The sequence below is a fragment of the Pipistrellus kuhlii genome, unplaced genomic scaffold (genome assembly GCF_014108245.1).
Source record: "Pipistrellus kuhlii isolate mPipKuh1 unplaced genomic scaffold, mPipKuh1.p scaffold_m20_p_13, whole genome shotgun sequence".
Lineage (NCBI taxonomy): Eukaryota > Metazoa > Chordata > Mammalia > Chiroptera > Vespertilionidae > Pipistrellus > Pipistrellus kuhlii.
In genome coordinates this window covers 19,223,866-19,238,016 of record NW_023425438.1, presented here as the reverse complement: position 1 = coordinate 19,238,016, position 14,151 = coordinate 19,223,866, and the positions used below count along the sequence as shown (strand labels likewise).

The following is a 14,151-nucleotide window of genomic DNA, read 5'->3' as shown; positions in this document are numbered from 1 at the left end:
TTCTTGCACTGTGAAGAAAATGTGGACAGGCGAGTCCCTGGTCACATTCACCTGCAGTCACAGGGTCAGTTGTCTCGAGTTCAAGGGCCCCTGGACCTGGCATCTGTGGCGATGGCTGTCATAGCCTTTTTCTCGGCCTCTGGAGGATTTGGACTTGGGCCATCAGGGAACATCTTCCCATTTTCAGTTTTCACACGGACCCCAAGGTCTGCAGGGCATGTATGTTGGAAAGAAAATTTATTAGTTCTCATTATCGTGAAGCAAACCCAGCACTGGTTCCATGGGAAATAGCGAGGCTTTGGCTCATTCCCCAAATCTTGAAGTTGACGTCATTCAGGCAACCTTGGTCTCCCCAAATTATTTCTTATTTTTGTACTGAAGTGATTATGAACCTGAAACAAAATCAAACACCCTCGATGTATTACACTGAGGAAGATGATGTGCTTTGAACAGCCTTGAGTTTGATGCAGCTTAAGAGCTGTGTACCGTTGGGCACTTGTGCCTCAGTTTCCAGTCCTGTACAAGGGGGAAGTGATGTACCTTCTATTCCTAGCCATGTGAAGATGAAATGAGATAAAATGTGGAAACCACTCAGCACATGGTGGATGCTCTTCCACATCCCTTTTGGGGGGGCCTTCTCTGCTTGGATAAATCCAAACCTTCTGGAGGCTGAGGGCTCTTGGAAACTCTTATTAGTTCACAAAAGACTTTCCAGGATATTTTCTGTTTCTGAATTGTCAGGTCCCATAGGTGGTGTTGTGAAGGAGTTTGAAATAGCTCTCACGGTCTCCACAGTTCTTCATTGTAGACAAAGTCAGAGCCTCAGCTGGGAAGTCTCTGCGGTCTGATTCATTAACCTTTATCTGCTGAGCCCCTTCCTCTGAGGAAGAGAAATTCTACACATTGTCCTTCATCCGTGGGTTTCATCACTGTAACCTTTTGCTTCAAAGTGTTCGGGTGTTAATGGTAGAATTTCAGGCATGATGTTTGAGGGGGCAAAGGAAGATTGTTGAAGAAAGGTGCTTTTGAGAGGCAAGGCATTCTCTGAACCCCACAGATGCCACCATAGAGAAGGCCACCTATTCTGCCTGAACAGCAGGTGGGCTCTGGCTAAGACTTCAGGCTGGCTCTACCAGACAGTACAAGATACAGTGATTAGTGAAGACAAGTAGGGAACTTGGTTGGTCAAATTCAAGATCATTTATTACTGCAACATTTTTTGAGCACCTTTTCCCCAAGGATATATAGGTTTTGCCCATTGTTCCATGGCAACTGCACTAACGGGTCCATTGTTTATATCAAGGTACTGATCCAGGGTCCCAGGGATGGGTTTCCAAGAGTAGACGAATCTCCTAAAGCTGTGTGTTAAACAGTGCATGCACATGTCTGTGCACTTCTGGAAAGAACATCCAGAACTTTTATTAGCATCCCAGAAACTTAGGAACCACCTGCTGGGTCTGAATGGATGCTCTGCTGGGTCCCATAGGAATCTTGGCTCCAGAGTTCCTCCTGAGACTCCCGTTGACAAAATATCATGGCTGGAGTGTGTTCACCATTCCCCAGAGGCCTGGGCCCATTCACTGAGGACTAAGCACTATTTACTCAATTGCCTTCCAATCACTACACTCTGGATCCTCGATGGGCCACAGGCTGGTCCATGTTTGGCTAAAGATAAATCACTTTTCAACCACTTAAAACTAAGCCACATGTTGGGCTAAATTTATAGAACTAGCGTGGAGCTTGGCCATGGAGGGTGGTGCTTGGCCTCTGCTCTCCTACTGGGGTGTGAATGCCTGGCTGCAGGGCCCCTTTCCTCTCATTAGTGCACCTGCACCGTGCCTGGCACTCAGGAAAGGCTTAGCTCAGGCTCCTGGAGGTGAAGTGAAGAGGAGTGGCTAATCCTAGCTCCAGGCTAGGAGAGGAAAAATTTAGACCATGTTAATATCCATCACGTAAGGTAGGAAGGGATCTAGTCCATGGAATATTGCAGGTAAAGGGTTCAGGGACTGCAGCATGGAAGATGACAGGTGATCAATTTAAGGGCTGAGTGGGTTGATGGGGAATCAGAGAAGACTTCTCAGAGGAGGGGCCATAGAGGAGAGCCTTGAAGAATGGTAGAGGGTTGACATGGGGATATGCAAACAAAGGGCATTAAGGGAGGGAGGGAAGTGGCTTGAGCAGGAGAGCAACAAGGCAGGGAGGTACAGGGCAAGAGTAAGCAGCTTAGTAAGGCTGGCACGAGGAGTACCTGTAAGGGAGGCCAAATTGGGTTGGAAAGTCAATGAGTGTCCACTGCTCTGCACCCTCTTCACCCACAGACTGAGTGATACGCCTGGCTGTCCCTCTTGGCCAGTCCATTGAGCTGCAGCTAGGCATAGCTCCTGTGGGCTCATTGGCCAAGGTCCAGGCCAGGGTGACCCAACAAGGCTGAACTGTGCTGTATACTCTTTACGGGTAAAACATCATCAGGTTCAGTGGAAGGTGCTCCCGCCTGTTGGTTCTCAGAGCTCACATAGATCACAATCGAAGGCAGGCAGGGAGCGGATCTATAATTACTGAGGCGGCTGATACTCTTTCCCAGGAGATCACATTTCAGCTTATAACGTCATCATTTGTAAACACTGTTCAACTCTGGTAATGAAATGAAGTGGGGCACTGTTACTGGACTTGAGATAGGATGTTTTTTCCTTCCTTCCACTCAAACCTTCTCACCTCTGTCCTCCAAATTTTCTGACTCCAGCTGATCTCTGACATTACGTTATAATTCCTCACCAAAGAGAAGAGATCCTGGGAGGCAATAAACATTGGGATTGTTGCTTAGTAGCCTCCACAAGACTCAAATCTCCTTTTAAAATGAATTCAATTACCCCACTTCCTCCAGGCAGCCTTCCTGGATTGCCTTTCTCAAAGACTTTGATTCCTTTATGATGGCTTGTCTATTATATAGGTAGCTGTCTTCTGTTGTAGCTGGTCCTAAAGGAGCACTGAGAATATCTCAAGCTCTGGATCCTTTAAAGTATCAATTCTCTTGAATTATGAGCATGTAGATAAAAATAAGAGCATAAAGTCCTTCTTTCATACTGAGAACAAGAGGACTAGGGATTCTGATGTTCCCTCTCTGCCTCTGTGTGGAGATTGTCTCCTCCACCAGCTGGGTGTTCAAGCCTTCTTTCTCTCTCAGAGTGCTCACCCATGGCCTGCGGGAGGGAGAGTGAGTTGTACAGTGGATGGTGGATGGGCCCAAATCCCTCAGCCCACTTCCCCACAGGAAAAACAACCATCACTGCTTAGGGAAGAGGATAGTGCAGGGGTAGTTTTGCCTTCTCCTGCCACCTTTGATTTCTCAGCACCAGAGGCGGTTTTAACAGTGTAGTTTCATTTCTTATTACAGATTTTAAATTCCAAATACAAACTAAGATTTTAATTTGAACAAGAAACCACATTCTTTAAGCATGCAAACCATAAGTCTGTAATAAAGTTTACTTTATAGTTATAACCTAATTCTTCCCCATTAGCCTGGCTGAAAAGATATTCCCACCCTACTTACAGATCGAGACTGCAGTTAGTCCGTGGGCTTTGCGTGCGGTGAACCTCCCTCAACTTTTTTTGGTGAATTTTCCACACCTTTTCTCGGTGTATTTTTTCCTTCATTCTTAGGCGAAAAATATCATCTTCTCCAGAAGTCCCTGTTAAGGGGCCAGATGTGGTAACCCCTTTCACATCCTGCGTGGTTCAGAGTTCTGGTTTGGGGTTCGGGTTCTGAAGAAGGCCACATACAAATGAAAAGAGACTAGAAACGTATTAATTTGGTGATATTGGGGGCCAGGCAGGAGCTCATCTCTAGTGAGAGGACTACACACTGCTCTGTCCTTGCTATCCCTTTAATTGAGGATATGGGAAACACCCATAGCCCTTAGGCAGGAAATAACATAAATTTACATAAGACAAACAGAGGTGGAGGCTGCTTCAGCTAACAATGTCTCCATTAAAAGGTGAGTGGTTAGAGCAATTAAGGTTGTTGACAAGCCTTCCTATCCACATCTCTCTATTAGTGAAACAGTGATTGGTTTCTGGCAATATATATTAAAATTAACCTAAAATCTGTGATTGTAAGTTTTAAGTGATAAAAAAGTTTCTAAATTACTCATTAAAGTGATTTTTATTATACAATTGGCCAAAATATCATAAATGAAATACAAACTTTAATTTAAAAAATATATTTTTTGTTAATTCTCACCCGAGAATATATTTTTTTCCATTGCTTTTTAGAGAGAGTGGAAGGGAGGTGGAGAAACGGAGAGAGAGAAACATTTATGCAAGAAAGACACATCGATTTGTTGACTCCCACATGCACCCCAACTGGGACCTGAAACCGAGCTTGCAACCAAGGTAACATACCCTTGACCATAATCAAACCCATGACCCTTCAGTCCACAGGCCAGTGCTCTCACTACTGAACTTTGCTAGCGAAGGCCAAATTGTAATAAATATTTAATAAAAATACAGTGTTATTGGAAATGCATCTCTTCATGACATGGAAAGGCTTTTTTCTTCTACCCATGGATGAGTATTACTTACTGTTAAATGAGACATTGTTTAGCTTCACTTCTATTCCTATTTCTCCTTTCTTGTAGATACATGCTGAGAAAACGTGTTCACAAAAATATGATGGGACTAGAGAGAGTTTTGTGATAGCAACGATACTCAGTTCTTTGAACTCCTTCCCAGTTATATACCAAAAACACATGCTGATCTATCATCAAAAATTATTTTTAATGATCTATCAGCTGACAATTCAGTTAGGTCCTCCATCAGTGTGGAATGAATTCAAAGAATGAAGAATCAACCAACTGGGAAATGTTATGCTTAGTAATTGCACTCATTTAGTTTCTCAGTTTGTAGAAAGTTTACCAGCAATTTTCTACTATGATTCCTGGAATTACTTCATTATAATACTGCTTTTTTTCACCAAGAGTATTTGGTATACTCTAAAAGGGTTAAGATAATTGAAATGTTGTTAATTTTAATATATCTTGCATAGTTTTTTTAGATAGTTTTTACATAGATACATAGTTTTTAAAATACAACCTACATATATAGATATATCTCTATATAAACACACATACTCTTCAAGCTGCTGAGTTAGCTCATTCAATTTATTGATTTAATTTAATTAGTACATGCAGAAAACTGGTAATAGAAATAATTCTTGTTCATGCAAATGAGGGAAGGAAAGAGGGAATCAGTGAGGTGAGAGGGAGGTCTGAGCACCTATTGGAATAAAGGGTTCCCGAAAAGAGCCCTTCCTTTCCCAAACCACTACTTTTTTGAGGACTGGCTCCATGCCGGGTGGAATTCTTAATTTCTCTGCAGAATCTTGAGCATCACTCTTAAGTGATCACCGTCTTAGCGTAGCTTAACATTTGCCAAGGTGTACAAGAAGAAAAAATGGTTTGTGGAATTTTGATCTTTTAATCACTGCTCCAGACTGGTTCTGGGAACTGAGAGGCACCATCTGCAAAAGACTTTTGGAGGAAATGGGATGGGAAGAGGGGTGGGTGGAGTTGACAGGGAGGAGAATATGTTCCCAGACCCATTAGAGCAGTCTAGTCCTCCGTACCTCTAACCGAGCAGCCACTGTGAGGAGAAAACTATTTTGTGGGGTCTTCCAGCCAGAGATGTTAACTTCATTTCCATATTCATCCTTGCCATTCCTTCCTTGATTTATTTTGTCTTTTCGGCTGTCAAGATAGGAAAATCTGGTCCCTTTTAGAACCAACAGCACTGAAAAAGAGAGGAAAGGAGAAAGTTCTCATTTGGAACCTTCTCTCTAATTTCCAGAGAGGCTGCTGCTTCCACGCCCAGGCTTTGGGATTGGTCTTCTCGTAGCCTGGGGAGTGAGGAAGGAAGACACGTTATTCTCATAGGTGCATATTGGTGTCAAGTTCCACCTTCTACATAAAGTTCTCCCTGGTCACCAAACCACTGTCCTCTCTCTGTCCCCTCTGAACTCCTATCTCACTCACTGACTTTTATTTATTTAGTTCTGGACTTGTGTGAATTACATGAGTCATACCACTTTCCAATATGGTATTCTTGTCTTTCCAGCTATAAATTCCTTCACAGCAAGGACCCTATCTGACTTTCCTTCTGCTCACCATAAACCTTAGCATGAGGCTGGACTCATGGTAAGAGTTTATTACTTGAAATAACCTGAATTCAAGCCATCGCCTGGCCACTGGCAATAATACAGCGTCATTTACATTTCTGAGGGTAGGTGAAGAATGCTCAGAAGTGGTCAGACTCTGAGCTCCTCTGATGCTGTGCCTTAATATCATAGGGAATTATATCAGTCCCTCTCTTTTCCCCAATTGTTACTTCAGAAGTCCTTGCAGGGGCCTGATACTGAGGAATCATCCCAGCCTCTGTAGGAAGGATTCACACAAAACCTTTCATAGGGCTTGGCCATTCTGGGCTAGTATCTTTCTTCTACAGTTCCTCTGTCCCACTCTCTCTTCAAGAAAAAGTTAGCTTCCTCTTTGCTCTTTGGCCACCCCCCAACCCCCACCTCTCTCTCCGGTGCTGTCTCAGGATTTTGAAGAAAGCACATCTTAACAAGCTTCGCCAAGCATCTTCTTCAAGAAGTTCTTTCAAATTCTTCCTTTCCCAGAAAGTTCTTCCTGACTAGACAGAAGAGAGAAGAGAAGGTTTTCCTTTTCTTTTTGTACAAATTGTTCTACTTTGTTCAAGGTAACAATACTGAATTTCACTTATAATGCACTTGTTGTTTCATAGAAGCAATCTGCTAAAAAGAACCTACAAACCCTCCAGAGCAAGCCCCTAAGATTCAGACCAAGACAAGGATATCTACTCTCATTGTCTATACCAGCGGCTGTCAATTGGTGGTCCTCGGACCACTGGTGGTCCGTGAGGTCTGAAAGATTAGTGACCACTGATCTACTCAATATTGTACTGGAGGTTCTAGTCAGGGAAATTGGCAAGGAAAGAAATAAAAAGCATCAAAATAAGAAAAGGAAGAAGTAAAATTATCTGTATTTATAAATGACATGACATACAGAGAGCACCCTAAATAATCCACACACAAAAAAAATTACTAGCTTTAAGAAATGAGATCAGCAAAGCTTCAGGATACATGATCAGTGTACAAAATCAATTGTATGTCTATACAGTAACAATGACTAAATCATAAATAAAATTAAGAAAACAATTCCACTTACGATAGCATAAAAATACTTAGGGATAAATTTTACAAAAACTTGAAAAATTTATAGTCAACTACAGAATATTGTTGCAAGAAATTAAAGAAAACCGGAATAAATGGAAAGACATACCATGCTCATGGATTGGAAGAAATAATATTGTTAAATGTGGCAATACTCTCCAAATTGATCTAAATATCCAATGTAATCCCTACAAAATCCCAGCTGCATAAATTAACAAGTTAATCCAAAAATAAATATGAAAATGCAAAGGACTCAAAGTAGCCAAATTAACCTTGAAAATGAGGAACAAAGATGGGAGACTAACTGCCAGATTTCAAAACTTACTGCAAAGCTAATCATGACATTGTGCTCTGGGCATAAGATGGACATATAACTCAGAGGAACAGAATGGACAGTCCAGAAAGAAACTCTCAACTTTATGGTTAATTGATTTTTTTTTTTTTTACAAGGGAGCCAAGAAAATTAAATTAGGGAAAGAACAGTCTTTTAACTGGTGCTGGGATGACTGGATATTCACATATATAAAAATGATGTTGAATCCCCTCCCTACCTCTTACCACATACAAAATTTACTCAAAATTAAAAACGTTTTAAACCGATGAACAAAAATAGATCTAGGGATGGAGAAGCATTGATCAGACTCTTAAACCTCAGAGGGAAGACAGGGGAGGGTGGGGCTAAGGGGGAGAGATCAACCAAAGGATTTGTATGCATGCATATAAGCATAATCAATGTATACAGACATGGGGAAGGGGGGGAGGGCATGAGTGATGGGAGGGGGCAGGGAAATGGGGTGGGTAAGTACACATTTGTAATACCTTAATTAGTAAAGGGGAAAAAAAAATTAAAAACCTTTGTGCCTTAAACAGTACCATAAGGAAAGTGATGTGACAGAATGGGGGAAATTTTTTGCCAATCATATATTTCATAAGGAATTTATATCTAGAATATATAAAGAACTCTAACAAGTCAATAATAAAAAGACAAATATCCCAATTTAAAAATGGGCAAAGGAAATGAATAGACAGTTCTCCAATGAAATCACACAACTGACCAATAAATACATGAAAACATGCTCAACATCATTAGCCATCAGGAAATTCAAATCAGAACCACAGTAAGATGCCATTTCACACCCTCTAGGATAGCTCCAATAAAAAACACAGATAATAAAAAAGTGTTGGCAAGGATATAGAGAAGTTAAACCTTCATACACTGCTGTTGGAAATTTAAAATGGTACAGTTGGTTTGGAAAGCATTCTGGAAATTTCTTAAATGGATAAACATAGAGTTACCATATGAACCAATAATTTAACTCCCAGTTATCCATCTGAGAAATGAAACATGTCCACACAAAAAGTTCTGCATGAATACGCATAGCAACATTATTCATAATAGCCAAAAATGAAAACATCCAAATGTCTATCAATGAATAAAGTGGGCTACATTCATGCAATGAAATATTATTCAGCAATAAAAATAACTGAAGTACTGATACATGCTACAATGTGGATGGGCTTTGAAAACATTATAAGTGAAAGAAGCCAGTTACAAAGAACCACATAATGTGTGATTCCATTCATATGAAATGCTCAGAATAGGCAAATCTATAGAGACAGAAAGTAGAGTAGTGGTTGCCTAGTGCTGGGAGGATGGTGAGACTAGGGAAGGAGGAGAGTTGGAGAGGTAATGAATAAGAGGTGTAGATAATCTTCGGAAAGGCAATGAAAATATGACAAAATTGATTGTGGTGATGTATGCACAGCTCTGTAGACTAGTATACTTAAAGCCATAGAATTGTACACTTTATTTAATTTTTTTTTTTTACTGTGAATATTTTTAATATTGAGAATTAGCTAGTTGGGCTCAGTTTAGATAAGTCAGATTTTGTTGGCAACATCCAAAGCATCATAGTCGGGAGACAGTTGAACATATGACTTCTTCTCTCCATCAGGACTGATGAGGGTGTTGACCTTGGCCATATCAGTGTCATAGAACTTCTTCACAGCCTGTTTGATCTGGTACTCATTGGCCTTGGCATCCACAGTGAACACAAATGTATTGGTGTCTTCTTTCTCTGTCATGGCTGACTTGTCATCAGGGGGGACTTGATGATGGCGTGATGGTCAGGCTGGTTTCTCCCAGGGGCACTGTTCCGAGAATATTTCGAAGGCTGCCTTGGAAGCTGCAGTGCCTTGAGCCATCTGAGGGTGGGAACATGCAGATCTTCTTTCTGTGTGGCTACGGATGCCTCTCAGCATGGCTTCCTCTGCCTTCAAAGCCTTTGCTTTGGCTTCGGTAGGGGCTTTCTTCTTTGCTCTGGGTGCCATCTTCATGAAAAGTGGATGTACACTTCAAATGGGGGGATTGTATGGTATGTGAATTGTATCTCACTAAAGCAGTTGGAAATGGTGCATGGGGAAGTTAGGGATCGGTTTTGGATCGAAAGGGGACGTGTGATGTGAGGAGGGTGGTCCTAGCATCTCCATAAGAGGAGATGAGGGTGGAGAAGTAGAAGGGTCCTGATTCAGAGGGGAAGAGCACTAAATGCCAAATTAAGGGGGAAAAAATAGATTCAATGATTGCAAATGGATTCTATCTTAGATGCTATCCCTGGCCAATTGGCAGTGACTACTTGCTGTGCTGTGTTGAGTAATCTGAGACTGAGTCTGGTTTCAGGGGGAAATATTCCCTGATTGACTACCAAGGTCGTTCTCCATCATAATAAAAGCCAATATTTATTGACTAGGACCATTGTACTAAGTACTGTCCTAAATACGTTTTATGCACTTTATCCATGTAATTCTCTTCAATATCCTAAAGTCAGTATTGCTATTATCTCTAGTTTATAAAGGAGGGAAATTCAGCCACAAGAGGCTCAACATCGCATGGCTTGTTAGCGGCAGTCAGGAACCAGACCCTGGAAGTTGACACTAGCGTCCACTCTGTTTCTGCCACAGGGCCTTTCCCCAGAGCCTGGGAGCTGAGCTTTAAATCTGCCAGCTGGTAGAGGTCACCCTTCCTGGACATGATTAAAGGGGTGTTTGGAGAGACCCAGATGCTTTAAAAACTTCCCTCCACACTGTGCAGAGGTACAGAGACCCCCTCCTCCAATGCTCCCCTTGCCCCAGGTTTTACTTCTTGGGTCACTGTTAGCTGTTCAAGGTCCCTAAGAAGAGTCACAGCTCCTCAGTGGACATCTGGGGAGTTACCGTCACTGGCTAGGTGCAGGACCTGGGAACAGAATGCCAGGGAAATATCTGGGGGAATGTGGGGCAGAGAAAGCAAATCATGAGTCACACACCCAAACACCCTTCCAGCCCTGACGATCACAACCTTGGCGACTGGCAGCCTGGCCCGAGCCTGCCGTGTGAGGAGTTTCTAAGGACGCTTTGTGCCTGGATGCGACCTTCAGGGTTAGGCCACTGCCTCAGGAGGCTACACCTGGACAAAGTGGCCTAGATGTAGGTGTGCTTGGCTTTCCTGGGTGACCTGAATGCAGCATGCCATGTGCTTCAGGTGCAATGGGCAGTTCATTATTTAAAAGGCAAATGAAACTTTTCACCTTGACTGCATTCACACTCAAGGTCAACTGAGAAGGGGACCAACTAGTAACCAACAGGCCTGGCACCCCATGGAGTCACCTGCCCGGCCTCCAGGAGGTTCTTCTGGGGACAGTAGTTGTCAGCCAGCTGCCTCTGGCCCTGCCAGGACCTCCCAGTGGTGGGGGAGGAGAGTGAGTGGGTGGCTGCTTGCCAGGGGTCACCTTTAGTGGAGATCTGGCCTCTTTCTCTCCTAGCACAGAATGAACCCTGATGGACTGTGAGCCCATTTTGAACCCCAATCCTGACAGGTTGTCCTGTGCTGGGGGTGAATGGGGAGTATCATGGGCAGAGGTGGTAATGTCAGTTGCTGGGTTAGGCAGGAAGGTCTTGGTTGGCCATAAAACGAGGAAGGGGGAAGTAACAGGTGCAGGGAGAGATGTGAGAAAAGGCAAAGGAGGAATTTGTGAAACCTGGCAAGCACTGTAGGGGTGTGAGGGCCTCACACCCTGGTTCGTCTCAGCTTGTTTTGAGCCTTCTCACATTTCTCCCTGCTCTGGGTTTGCATGCCATTTACTACTGCGGGTCCTTGTCTATAAAGTAGGTGAAATGATAAGGCAATGCATAAAGCTCCTAGGGTTATGGGGACATAGTAGGTGCTCAAATAAGTGGTGTCTATTCTATTATAGATATTTAACATTTTATTTTCATATAAATGTAGCAAAATCTACCATCTTAACTATTTGTAAGTATACAATTCAGTTGCATTAAGTACATTTATAATGTTGGGATACCATTTCCACTATCCATTTATGGGATTTTTATAATCATAGAAACTCTGTACCCATTAAACAGTAATACCCCATTCTCCCCTCCCTTCAGGCCCTGGTACCCTCTACTATTCTTTGTGTCTCTGAATTTGTCAGGTCTAGATATTTCATGTACAGTAAGTGGGGGGAAAAATATATATATTCATATATTTTCATATATATATATATATATATATATATATATATATAATTTGTCAGGTCTAGATATTTCATGTAAGTGAAAAAAAAATATATATATATATATATAGGCAGCTACTGTAACATCCATAACGACCTAACAACTGGTTGCTATGATGCCCACTGTGGCCAGTGAACCGCCTGATCAGGGGGTGGAGCTGGCAGGCAACCTCGTGGTCCCTCCCCCTGCTGGCCTGCCCCTGATCAGACTCTCCCACTCCAATCAAGAGTGGGCCTGCTGGCCAAATGGCGCCCCCCCCCCCCACCGGCCATGCCCCTGATGAGTGTGCCCCATCAGGATAGGCTTGCAGCCCCTCCCCCTGGCCAGCCCCATTCCTGATCACATCCCCCACCCCAACAGGGGGCGGGGATGGGCGGTCAATCTCCTGCAGCCCCTCCCCCTGGCTGGCCCCACCCCAAATTGGTCCAGGACCCCAATCACCGGCAGGGCCCACTGGCCGACCACCTGGGAAGTGATGGTCAAAGATGAGAAAATTACAGAACTACCCAGTGCTAGAGATGAAAGAATATTCACCTATTCACACTGCCCCCTTTTACCAATGGGTAAACTGAGGCCCAGAAAAGGTGGGGACATAGCCAGAGTGACCAAAAAGCAAAGCTGGAGCCAGACACCAGCTCCAATGTCTAGACTTGGCCTTGCCACCAAGCCTGGCCTCACTGGCTCCCCTCTTCCTGCTAGGTCTGCTTCTGTGAATTCTTCTCCTCTCCAAGTGGGGGAGGGGGACTGCTTCACCCAGTAGGATTCTGCTCTAATTTAGGGGACTCGGGGACCCAACCTGCCCTTTGACCTTGGCTCAGACACAGGCCAGGTGTGTGCTGCACTCTGAATACCACCTGTCCTTTCTCTTAGCACTTCAGCCTGGCTGGGCGGAGAGGGACGCCGAGTGTCAGAAAGCTTTCCCTGAGAGGGTCTTTCCTGGCAGAGGTGGGAGAAAGCAGAGCTGGCCAGTGAGGTGAGACTGCTTGTTTTAGGATTAGGTACCTGCAAGCACATCTGTTGTTCAGCTGTTTTTGTTCCCTTTGTTCATTTCATTGCTTTTCTGTGAGGTTATTTTTAGAGAATTCCAGCCTGTCTGAGCTCTGCAAAGGGGGACAAAGAGGGTGCGGTCCACACCTGGGCAGGAGATCCAGCTGGACAAGGGGACTGGGTGGCAATGGGAACAAAAGGTCAGTGCCAGTGAGGGACAGGGACCGGCTGCCAAACTGTCCCTTACCCCTGGAATGGCTGCGGAGCTCTTTGATGGAAGATGGTTTTGTTTGTTTATTTATTAAAAAGTGAAGTCTCCCTCCCCCTTCAAGGAGTGAATGTACCATAAAGCCTTGGGTATGGTGGGGAGCGCTCCCAGCTCCTGCACGCCTGTTTGGGAAGGAGGGACCAGCAGGGGATCTCAGAGCTCATGTCTCTGAGCAGGAGAGGGACAGGGCACTGCGAGAGGGGACACTGCCTGCGCAGAGTAGAGAGGGGAATGGCACATTTTTGTAAATCTACTGCTTATGACTCTGGTGGGAAAACCTTGCTTTTTCTTTTCTATCATTTTCTCTTTTATCTTTACAGCTGGTCGTCACTGCAGGAAACCGATGACCAGCAGAGACCTTGAAATGCTGGTGGCACAGTCTGGACAGTGAGGACCTAGCCCCTTCCTTGCCTCCCAACCCCCACTCTAAACATATTCCTTTGGGTTGTGACTGGGGGACAAGAGTTGAATTTCAACTGAGGACATGTGGGGCAGTGTCTGGGCGGGTCTACGTGGGCATGGGCGGGGGGGGGGGAGAGGCTTCACCAGGGCAGTCGATGGCTCACCTGGGCAGGCCAGGCTGCCGTGAAAGCAGACACCCCGTGATGGGGCACAGGGAGGAAGGGAAGGATCCTGCCCCTGATCCAGCAGCTGAAAGTGAGAAGCTGATAATAGCGAGAAGGCCTGAAATGCACCCCACGGTAATGGAGCCGCCTGGCACGAGCCCTCTGGGAAAGGAGGCCACGTCCAGCCTGCCAGGCCGCACTGTGCGAACATGGGGTGTGGCTGGTCAGTGTCAACAGCTCCTTCCTAATGGTCCCTGGCGCTGGAGGCTGGGAGGGACTCGCATCTCCAGTCCTCACCTTCCAGAGTGAGGGAGAGAACATCCAAGACCATTTCCTTTGGCCCCAGGTCTGCGAGAGGCTCAACTTTCCCCGAGACAAAGTCCTTGGGATCTGTGCTTGGACGTTCTGGTAGCTCAGATGGTGTTTTGGGAGCTTTGTTGGCGCCTGAATACTCATGGCAATAACAGCCAACTCTGACACTGCACTGCCCAAGAGCCAGCCAGTTCTCAAAGGTTTTGTCTAAATCAGGCGTCTTC

General features: G+C 44.5%; 1 pseudogene; it reads right to left on the bottom strand.

The window, feature by feature from the left end:
• Window positions 1-9,115: 9,115 nt before the first annotated feature.
• LOC118717042 lies at window positions 9,116-9,574 on the bottom strand (annotated as a pseudogene).
• Between the last annotated feature and the right edge of the window lie 4,577 nt (window positions 9,575-14,151).